General features: G+C 39.7%; 1 protein-coding gene and 1 long non-coding RNA gene across 3 annotated transcripts in view; both read right to left on the reverse strand.

The window, feature by feature from the left end:
• fbn1 (fibrillin 1) overlaps nt 1-433 on the reverse strand; it is a 109,975-nt gene extending 109,542 nt beyond the window's left edge. Inside the window, exon 1 of the mRNA XM_079873852.1 lies at nt 313-433. The gene's annotated coding sequence lies outside the window, so the exon portion shown is untranslated. The remainder of the gene's footprint in view (nt 1-312) is intronic.
• A 3,139-nt stretch (nt 434-3,572) lies between these two features.
• Nucleotides 3,573-10,000, reverse strand: part of LOC307160776 — an 8,329-nt gene continuing 1,901 nt past the window's right edge. For both annotated transcript variants that reach the window (XR_013821632.1, XR_013821633.1), the window contains exons 2-3: nt 4,258-4,397; nt 3,573-4,127 (exon numbers count right to left, since the gene is read on the reverse strand). This is a non-coding gene — a long non-coding RNA (uncharacterized lncRNA). The remainder of the gene's footprint in view (nt 4,128-4,257; nt 4,398-10,000) is intronic.

Here is a 10,000-nt window from a genome sequence, read left to right on the forward strand (position 1 = left end):
TTAGATGACTTTTAAAGTCAGAATCTTTTGAGTTCATAGTAAAGTCAGAGTTCTTTTTTTGTCATAATTACGACTCATAAATATAACTAAGTACGTCATATGATTAATAAAAGCATGTTTTTTTTCTAATGCGGTGGAAATTCCATACTTTTATCCAAAGGGACGCCCAAAGAATATCACAACAAAAGGCGATTATTATAAGGAGACAACTAAGAACACGATCCAGAAATGTCATTCTTTTCTAACTTTTAGACGGAGTGCCGTGTAAATACCATGGTAATAAATTAAGTACCTTAAATACCTTAGCCTTACCTGAATCATCTCAACTCCGGAAAGTTTTTGTGATAAACTAATAAAACCTTAAACTGAACTCAGTCAAGAAGTGCGTTTGTAACGGTTTCTTGAACTTTCACTTGCTGACAGACTTTGGCGCGCGTTCCCAGTCACGTTAGGCGCGGGCGCGCGCTCGCTGGCAGCACCTTGACTCATGTAATGAGAGAACACGAACAATGCACAATAAGAGAGGGGGCTCATGGGAAACAATTTATGACTTTTACCCTCCAGACGTGCTGCGCAATACACAATTCAAACCATGAGCATGTCAAAGCGCTGGTTTTGAGAAGCATGTGGTCTCACTTACAAAAAAAACCCCAACAACAACAAAACATTATTTTTTGGACCTGGTGTTATGGTAATACAGTGACTTTTTTTGAAGTATATTGGAGTACCATGTCAATACCAGTCTATGGAAAGCATATTAAGCTCATAACTTGTTATTTCGAGATATACACTCGCAGTCAGAACACAGGTTTGATAGTGAGGCAAAAAAAAGTCTGAATTGTGAGATAAGTCGCAGTTACTTTTTTATTCTACAGGGCAGAAACAAGCTTCTATACCACATGCTTTTGCTGTACCGTGGTAAACCTTTAGTGAGGGTAAAGAGGGTTGTTTCAGCATGAGCTGTGCATCTTGACATGTCCGTTGTATATGTGTGTGTGAGTGTGTGTGTGTGTGTGTGTTTAGTGTGTAGAGAGGAGGGGATCTGCATCTCAACCCAGCAGAGGCACGACTGACTGATGCAGGAATAATGGCACACGGTGGGTGGAGAAACAGACTGTCTGAACACCAGCCACACCCTCCTCTTGCTGGACTCGCTCTGTGTGTGTGTGTGTGTGTGTGTGTGTGTGTGTGTGTGTGTGTGAGTGTGTGTGAGAGAGAGAGAGAGAGAGAGAGAGAGAGAGAGAGAGAGAGAGTGTGTGTGTGTGTGTGTGTGTGTGTGTGTGTGAGAGAGAGAGAAAGAGTGAGAGTATGTGTGTATGTGAGAGTGTGTGAAAGAGAAAGAGAGAGAGAGAGAGATTGTGGGTGTGTGAGAGAGTGTGTGAGTGAGAAAGAAAGAGAGATTGTGAGTGTGTGTGTGTGTGTGTGTGTGTGTGTGTGTGTGTGTGTGTGTGTGTGTGTGTGTGTGTGTGTGAGAGAGAGAGTGTGTGTGAGTGTAAGAGAGAGGGAGAGTATGTGTGTATGTGAGAGTGTGTGAAAGAGAAAGAGAGAGAGAGAGAGAGATTGTGGGTGTGTGAGAGAGTGTGTGAGTGAGAAAGAAAGAGAGATTGTGAGTGTGTGTGTGTGTGTGTGTGTGAGAGAGAGAGAGAGAGAGAGATATATAGAGTGTGTGTGAGTGTGTAAGAGAGAGGGAGAGTATGTGTGTGAGTGAGAAAGAGAGAGAGTGTGTGTGTGTGTGTGTGTGTGTGTGTGTGTGTGTGTGTGTGTGTGTGTGTGTGTGTGTGAGAAAGTGTGAGTGTGAGAGATAGAGAGTGTGTGTATGTGTGTGTGAGAGTGTGTGCGAGAAAGTGTGAGAGAGAGTGTGTGTGTGTGCGTGTGTGTGTGTGTGTGTGTGTGTGTGTGTGAGAGAGAGAGAGAGAGAGATATATAGAGTGTGTGTGAGTGTGTAAGAGAGAGGGAGAGTATGTGTGTGAGTGAGAAAGAGAGAGAGTGTGTGTGTGTGTGTGTGTGTGTGTGTGTGTGTGTGTGTGTGTGTGTGTGTGTGTGTGTGAGAAAGTGTGAGTGTGAGAGATAGAGAGTGTGTGTATGTGTGTGTGAGAGTGTGTGCGAGAAAGTGTGAGAGAGAGTGTGTGTGTGTGCGTGTGTGTGTGTGTGTGTGTGTGTGTGTGTGTGTGTGTGTGTCTAAATTACAGACCAGTCTCTCTTCTGCCTGGATGATTAGTGTTTGATCAGCTCTCGGCTTTTCTTTCACAGAAAAACCTGCTTGATGAAGACCAGTCTGGCTTCTAAAGTGGAGACCCTTCTGACCGTTGCAGAAACTCTTCGGCTGGCCAGAGCGAAAGCTGGACCTTTCTGCGACCTTTGACACGTTAACCTCCTGACCTTGGGCATCACAGGTACTGGCACTTACACCTCACTGGCAGATCTCCTCGCCGGCGTGCCTCAAGGCTCAGCGCTCGGCCCTCTTCTGTTCTCCATCTACACACGATCAGAGAGGCTCATGGCTTCTCCTTATAATCCCTGCAAACCCATCAGTTGAACACAACATCACTGTGTCATAATCATCAATTTAATTTAGTTAAATTCACATTTATTTGTATAGCGCTTTTCACAATACACGTCGTTTCAAAGCAGCTTTACAGAAACTGCATGAGTTCACATTATAATTTAGAGTGATCTGTTATCAGAGGAAACTGTCTAAGTTATGCATTTCAGAAATGTACATGTACAAAATCACAGTTAGTGAAAAATGTATTAATTTAAACAATCTAATAATTTAAGGCAGAAACAAAAACCAAAACTATTTTAAACTATTTTATTATTTATTTTAGTCGATTTTTATTGTTTGCTTAATTTAATATAATTTTATTTAAAATAAATATATTTAATTAAACAATATTTTAAATTAATTTAAACATTTTTAAGTAATTTAATTTTAAAGGAACACTGTGTAGGAATTCAATGAGCTCATTGAAATAATGAATACTTGTTTGTTAGCAAATGATTATGACATTTCGAAAAACGTAGCATTGATGATCGTTAGAAACACCAAGTCAACATAAACTCAAAACTATCCCATTTACTTTCTTTATACACATTCTCAACCTCATCAGTGCATTATAATAAAATAAACGTTTGTCTTCATTAATCTATATGTAATAATCACTTGCTTGTCCTCTGAAATTATGGTTGGTCACACTACACCTTTTCTTTCATAAACATTGCAATTCCACAAAAATATGAAGCAGTGCAACTGTTTTCAACACTGATAATAATCATAAATGTTTCTTGATCATCAAATCATCATATTAGAGTGATTTCTGAAGGATCATGTGACACTGAAGACTGGAGTAATGATGCTGAAAATTCAGCTTTGATCACAGGAATAAATTACACTTTACTAGATATTCACATAGAAAACTGATGATTTACATGATAATATTATTTCACTGTTTTACTGTATTTTTAATGAAATAAATTTAGCTTTGATCACAGGAATAAATTACACTTTACTGTATATTCACATAGAAAACTGCTTTTTTAATTTGTAATAATATTCCACTGTTTTTACAAATGAATGCAGCCTTGGTGAGCAGAAGAGACTTTCAAAAATGGTAAAAATCGTAATTTCTCCGAACTTTGACGGCGGTGTACTGGGGTTAAATGAGTTGCGAGCGCCGTTTCGTCGTGTCTTAACGTCACCGTTCATCAGGATTCCTGCGGTGTGTTTCAGGGTCCCGTCGGCTGTGGGGTTCGAAGCTCATCAACACAGAGTTTCTGCTCATTCTTCTGTGTGTTTACACTTTCTCCAAAGCTCAGCACTATGGCTTAAACAGATGCTTCAATATACTGACCTACTTTTCAGGAATTCAGTCCTCTCTCTCTCTTACTGCACGTGACCCAATAACAGCATCCCATTCCTGTTCCTGTTCCCGGCCTCGTGTGGATCGCAGACGGATTGAGGGATGGGGGGGGGGGGATGCCTGTGCAAAAGCGTCCTACTCAAAGTTTCTCACACTGTTTATTTGCTTTGGCTCAGGAGCGAGTGTGTCTCCTTTCATTTCCCGTGGTCTCGGACTCCAGGAATCGAGCCTCTGACTCCTAGACGATCAACGATATGGGAGGAGTATCTGAAATCTCACAGAATCAATCATCATTAATCAGGTCTAGATTGCTTTGATATCTCAGAGCGTTCAGGTTCATGTAGCGCCGCCTGCGCAAACGCACACAGAGATTATAAGATTTCAACTGAGTTTTTACCTTTGAAAATGCAGAAGGAGTTCTCATGATGCCCAGTTGTTGTGGGTGGTTGCCAGGGTGTTGCTATGCAGTTGCCAAGGTATTCCAATATTGGCATTGACGGTTTCCATTGGCATTGATGGTTCCATAGCACCTTTTCACTGTACAAAAAAAGTTCTTTGTAATGGAAAAAAAGGTTCTTTAGATTTAGAATTAGAACTGATCATTAAAAGGTTCTTTGGGGAACCAAAAATGGTTCTTTTCTATCTATGGCATCACTGTGAAAACCCTGTTTTGGAATCTTCATTTTTTAGAGTTTAACTTTTCCATTGCACAAAAAGTTATTTATTTTTACACCCTTAAAAAATAAAGGTTCTTTATTGGCATCAGTGGTTCCATGAAGAACCTTTAACATCCATAGAACCCTTTTATTACACAAAAGGTTCTTTATAGTGGAACAGCAAGAAAAAAAGGTTCTTTAGATTTAGAAAAAAAAATGCTTCTTTTAAGAACTGATCATTAAAAGGTTCTTTGGGGAACCAAAAATGGTTCTTTTATATATATGGCATCACTGTGAAAACCCTGTTTTGGAATCTTCATTTTTTAGAGTTTAACTTTTCCATTGCACAAAAAGTTATTTATTTTTACACCTTTAAAAAATAAAGGTTCTTTATTGGCATCAGTGGTTCCATGAAGAACCTTTAACATCCATAGAACCCTTTTATTACACAAAAGGTTCTTTATAGTGGAACAGCAAGAAAAAATGGTTCTTTTAAGAACTGTTCACTGGTTCTTTTGGAAGATAAAATGGTTCTTCTATAGTACACGTTTGCACGCCATCAGCGTTCTCACGGGTTTGCGTTTTTGAAAGTTTGCGCCGAAAGAACTTAAGAGTTTTCTGTTAAAACGTTGTCGTGTTAGCGGCCCCTAGGTTAATAACTAATGATCGTCGCGACGGAAGTGAATCAATCAAAACTAACTTTAGGTGGACAATAACTTTATTCTAGAGCTGCTGTAAAGCCAAAACAATCTGTTACTTTATTTTCCTATTATCAATGTAAAGCCGCTTTGGAAACAATCTACATTGTTAAAAGCGCTATATAAATGAAGATGACTTGACTTGACTTGATAGTATCACAGCTAAAAAAAAAATTGTATTAATTTTTAAGAGTGAAATAACTTTTTTCCACAATTAAGAACCTTTTGTGGAGTGGAAAGTTTCTATGGATGCTAAAAGTTCTTCACGGAACCAACCTTTATTTTTAAGAGTGATAAGGAGAAAATAAAATCTTTCAAGAACTGATAATTAAAAGGTTCTTTGGGGAAACAAAAATGGTTCTTCTATCACTGTGAAAACCCTGTTTTGGAACCTCTATTTTTAAGTGTTAAACTTTTCCATTGCACAAAAAGTTCTTTACACCCTTAAAAATAAAGGTTCTTTATTGGCATCAATGGTTCCAAATTTTTGTTCTTCATGGAACCAACCTTTATTTTTAAGAGTGATAAGGAGAAAAAATGGTCCTTTTATGAAATGATCATAGAAAGGTTCTTTGGGGAACCAAAAATGGTTCTTCTATGGCATCGATGTGAAACCCCTCTTTTGGAACCTTTAATTTTATGAGTATATAGTGAGTCATTAATCACAGGTTTCGATTCGATTGATACTTTATTAATCCCAAAGGAAATTCAAGGGTAGTCAGATTCCAGGATTTCACACGGGTCTTTGTGCTTCTTATCTGCCGTTCTCATGCAGACATAAGAGTTTCACATCATCCAGCTTTGCTTCATCTTCTGATATTCAACTCTTCCAGCTCCTGGAGCAAACAGCTTCACGCTCGGCTCATCGCTCCACTGAACACTTGGAATCAACTAAGTGCTTCTTGGCAAATGATAAACAAACGTTTATGTTCTTCTTGGTGCTCTTTCTGATTGTGGCACCACAAACGCTGAGGTGCGAGGAGCCTGCAGTTCTTTGGATGATCTTTTGTGATGGTCTGGATGATTTTAGGCTGTGCCTCTGGGAAACCTTGGCAGGCCTGAGGCTCCTGGGGAGTTTCACCACCGTTCCAAGAGTTCTTCGTTTTCGACATTACGGCTCTCGCCGTTGGTCTGTTCAGATCCAGAGGCTTGGAAACGTCTGTGTAACCTTTTCCTGACTGATAGACTAAATATATGAGTATTTCTTTTTCAGTCGTTCGTTAAAACTCCTCTTTGATCAGGTGATAGCATAGTTATGTCAATAGCATAGTTGCACCCGTCACAGCTGACTTTAATAAAAAAAAATGTTTAGCTGTGATACTATAAAAGAACCATTTTAAGTTCCCAAAGAACCAGTTAACAGTTCTTAAAAGAACCTTTTTTTTTTTTTTTGTGTGACAAAGATTTTAATGATCTAAAGGACATTTTTCCACTATAAAGAACCGTTTGTGCAATAAAAAGGTTCTATGGATGTTAAATGTTCTTCATGGAACCACTGATGCCAATAAAGAACCTTTATTTTGAAGGGTGTAAAGAACTTTTTGTGCAATGGAAAAGTTTAACACTTAAAAATAAAGGTTCCAAAACAGGGTTTTCACCGTGATGTCATAGATTGGAGAACCATTTTTGGTTTCCCAAAGAACCTTTTAGCGATCAGTTTTAGCATAAAGGTTGTGACCTTGTGAACTCGTTGGCAGTGTATAATCAGCATCAGAGGCAAAAATCTGCAAACAGAGATGAGAATTGTTTTGGTCGATAACAGGTTTGTTTGGGGTTCACGATCGTCCAGCGCTGCTGTTGTTTGGATGATTCAACCCACTGAGGTTCATTTCTCTCCTGTGACACGCAGGAAAACACTGATGACCTCCCTTCACATTTTTCACCATTTACGGTTTGGAAAACTCTTGTGTTTTGGCCAGACCAGCACACACACGCACACTCCTGCAGTCATAAACATGCATACATGCACTCGTATGCGTACTGACACACTCGTAATGTTTGTGCGAGTCTGTTCAGATGTGACGCTGGACACAGACATGCTGTTAAACCAACCAAAACTCAATCCAATGTCTTTCTGAGATTTGATGATCACAAACTTTCTTCCCCTTTAAGGTTACATATGAAACGCCTAATGGAACCCTTTAAGGTTCTACATATGAAACGCCTGAAGGAACCCTTTAAGGTTCTACATATGAAACGCCTAATGGAACCCTTTAAGGTTCTACATATGAAGCGCCTGATGGAACCCTTTAAGATTCTACATATAAAGCACCTGATGGAACCCTTTAAGATTCTATATAAAGTGCCTGAAGGAACCCTTTATGGTTCTATATAAAGTGCCTGATGGAACCCTTTAAGGTTCTACATATGAAGCGCCTGATGGAACCCTTTAAGATTCTACATATGAAGCACCTGATGGAACCCTTTAAGATTCTATATAAAGTGCCTGAAGGAACCCTTTAAGGTTCTATACATGAAGCGCCTGATGGAACCCTTTAAGGTTCTACATATGAAACGCCTGAAGGAACCCTTTAAGGTTCTACATATGAAACGCCTAATGGAACCCTTTAAGGTTCTACATATGAAGCACCTGATGGAACCCTTTAAGATTCTATATAAAGTGCCTGAAGGAACCCTTTAAGGTTCAATACATGAAGCGCCTGATGGAACCCTTTAAGGTTCTACATATGAAACGCCTGAAGGAACCCTTTAAGGTTCTACATATGAAGCGCCTGAAGGAACCCTTTAAGGTTCTACATATGAAGCGCCTGAAGGAACCCTTTAAGGTTCTACATATAAAGCGCCTGATGGAATCCTTTAAGGTTCTACATGTGAAGCGCCTGATGGAACCCTTTAAGATTCTATATAAAGTGCCTGAAGGAACCCTTTAAGATTCTATATAAAGTGGCTGAAGGAACCCTTTAAGGTTCTACATGTGAAGCGCCTGATGGAATCCTTTAAGGTTCTACATATGAAGCACTTGATGGAACCCTTTAAGATTCTATATAAAGTGCCTGAAGGAACCCTTTAAGGTTCTACATATGAAGCGCCTGAAGGAACCCTTTAAGGTTTTATATATGAAATACCTGAAGGAACCCTTTAAGGTTCTATATATGAAACGCCTGAAGGAACCCTTTAAGATTCTATATGAAACACCCAACGGAACCCTTTAAGGTTCAACATATGAAGCGCCTGATGGAATCCTTTAAGGTTCTACATGTGAAGCGCCTGATGGAACCCTTTAAGATTCTATATAAAGTGCCTGAAGGAACCCTTTAAGATTCTATATAAAGTGGCTGAAGGAACCCTTTAAGGTTCTACATGTGAAGCGCCTGATGGAATCCTTTAAGGTTCTACATATGAAGCACTTGATGGAACCCTTTAAGATTCTATATAAAGTGCCTGAAGGAACCCTTTAAGGTTCTACATATAAAGCGCCTGAAGGAACCCTTTAAGGTTCTACATATAAATCACCTGACAGAACCCTTTAAGGTTCTACATATGAAACGCCTGAAGGAACCCTTTAAGATTCTATATAAAGTGGCTGAAGGAACCCTTTAAGGTTCTACATATGAAGCGCCTGAAGGAACCCTTTAAGGCTCTACATATGAAGCGCATGAAGGAACCCTTTAAGGTTCTATATATGGAATGCCTGAAGGAACCCTTTAAGGTTCTATATATGAAACGCCTGAAGGAACCCTTTAAGATTCTATATGAAACACCCAACGGAACCCTTTAAGGTTCTACATATGAAGCGCCTGACGGAACCCTTTAAGGTTCTACATATAAATCACCTGACAGAACCCTTTAAAGTTCTACATGTGAAGCACCTGATGGAACCCTTTAAGGTTCTACATATGAAATGCCTGAAAGAACCCTTTAAGATTCTATGTAAAGCGCCTGATGGAACCATTTATGGAACCTTTTCTCCTGAGAGTGTAGTGTGGACAGAGAGCATATTGAAATGAAAATGCCATTTTCAAATGCATCCATATTAATGTAGACAATAGCCTGATATTAATATATGCGCTTACAAGTTTATTTATGGTCATTCAGCCTAATTGGAGCATCTGATATCAGCAGGTGATGAACCGACGGCTCTAGAACCGGAGCGTCACATGATTCTCTGATGTTTGAGGTCATTCACTCGCTGACTCACACCGACTCGCCCATCAGACTTCAACCCAAGACAAATAACGACCCTCAGATGATGTCATCCAATCAGATCTGTGCGTTAGATCCATCAACAGCACAACGACAGACAGATGTAGGCTGATGTTCACAGCTGCAGAATCTTGTTTTCCTGACAAAAGCCCCTCAGTGGTAAAGATTAATGCCACAGTAAACACACACACACACACACACACACTCACACACACAGCAGCCACAGGCAGCATTTTTCTCAGCGTGTGTCACTGTTGGCTCCGGACGCGTTTGGATACGCATCACATGCTGTTGGACTGACAGTCAGAAATCCAACAGCACCGACACCTGATGATTCACACACAACACACACTCATAGAGAACTACAGTAGTGATCATACACAAACCACTAACACAAAAAAAATTATTCAACACTGAATAAATGTAAAAACCTAACAACTTAAAGTCAGCGTGAAGTTGCGCTGGTCTTTTCTTCCCTATTGTAACACATATGAGCTTCTGGAACAAGAACAAATGTGGGCGGGGCTTGATTGTGTCCGTGAGGAATTGATTGGATGGTTGTGGTTTGCTATTGGCTGATCTCATGTGAGTGACAGGTTATAGCCCCGCCCTCGTCATCAGA

Source organism: Squalius cephalus (assembly GCF_949319135.1).
Source record: "Squalius cephalus genome assembly, chromosome: 6".
Taxonomy (NCBI): Eukaryota; Metazoa; Chordata; class Actinopteri; order Cypriniformes; family Leuciscidae; genus Squalius; species Squalius cephalus.